Source organism: Montipora foliosa, chromosome 4 (genome assembly GCF_036669935.1).
Source record: "Montipora foliosa isolate CH-2021 chromosome 4, ASM3666993v2, whole genome shotgun sequence".
In the NCBI taxonomy this organism is placed as follows: Eukaryota; Metazoa; Cnidaria; class Anthozoa; order Scleractinia; family Acroporidae; genus Montipora; species Montipora foliosa.
In genome coordinates, this window is record NC_090872.1 from 3,948,066 (window position 1) to 3,949,543 (window position 1,478).

General features: G+C 38.8%; 1 non-coding gene across 1 annotated transcript; it reads left to right on the forward strand.

Moving 5' to 3' along the window:
* Positions 1-754: 754 nt before the first annotated feature.
* Positions 755-827, forward strand: Trnat-agu (transfer RNA threonine (anticodon AGU)). Its single transcript has one exon. It is a non-coding gene; the product is annotated as a tRNA-Thr (tRNA).
* Positions 828-1,478: the final 651 nt, after the last annotated feature.

The window sequence follows — 1,478 nt, forward strand, 5'->3', positions numbered from 1 at the left end:
TTGCATGATTCAGATTCGTTATATGTTCGTTTTAAATCTCAGACAAGATCTAGTCGCCGTTTCTTATTTTTGTTTGCTGTCTGAGATGAGAACCTTAAGTTGTTTGTTATTTTAAAAAAAAAGTTGTTTGTGACCTTGAAAAGGGGAGATGTTGTGTTAGCGTGAACTTTGGACTGTGTAGGCCGTGCGCAATAGGGACTAGGGAGGGAAGGAATAAAAAACATGTCAGTTGTTGATTAACCTAGTTTTGTCTCTTAAAGTTGGATAACGCTTCATCGTCTAAAGGAATAAACCTGCGAATCCTCCGTAACGCAGAGGCTTTTGCACACGCCTTTTTTACTTGTTCGGACACATAAGCGACAAAATTGAGCTTACGATCTAGTGTAACACCAAGGATTTTAAGTGTATCATTGACGTCCACTTCATTGTTATCCACACTGAAGTTATAACGATATGATACTGGACCTATAGCCATTGCCTGTGTCTTAGATGCATTGATCTGAAGATAGTTCTGCCGAAGCCATGTTGATAATACATATAGATCAGAGTTAATAATAAATTCTAAAACTGGAGGAGAAGCGTCCGATGCACTTCACATTACACTCTATTCAATTTTCTCTTTACATTAATTACCCTTGTCCGCCTGTGAATCACTTGTTGATCCAGCGTTATCACATAGAAAAACTGGCCCTCAGGGAGTCCCACGGAAATGCCACACATTAAATGATTAATCAGCCATGTTGCCAGTATGGTTGTCCTGATAGTGTAGTGGTCATCACACCCGACTAGTGATCAGGGGGACGTGGGTTCAAATCCCGCTCAGGGCAATTACAGTTTTCCCCAGAAGTTGTCCAGTGTTGAGTTTCCTGTAACTTCCTTCTACACCCGTTTTCAAAAACGTTGCAATTTCAAAGTATATATGTCTTTTGTTTTCTCATCAGAAAGGTGAGACACGAACCATGTGTATTTCACGCTGAAGGAACAATGCGTTTTTCTTCTAACAAAAATAATATCAAAAAATTGACGAGACAAATTCAAAGGAAAAGCAAGTTGTATTTCCTGTACGGAAGCAGTCCTTCTCAATGCAGCTCCATATAGCTTGGATCTTCGCTGGCGTACCATATATATATGTATATGTATATGTATATGTATATGTATATGTATATGTATATGTATATGTATATACATAGCCGGTAGAATGTAAAATGCTGCGTCGCCAACAAAGAATGCCACTTGCGAGCAGGATCCAAAGAAGGATACACGATGCCTTAACTTCACGTGGTGATAAATAGGTTGAATGAAAAATGGAGTCAAAAGCAAACTACTCACAGGTCCATGTTTAATGTAAAGAACAAACGTTTCGCCCTTCGGGCTTCCTCAGTGTTCACAATAAGCTAAAAACTAAAAAATACTTGGCAGGAACTGAGTCGGTTTCAAGATCTTATATATGTGAAGAAGTGACATTGACGAAATAAACA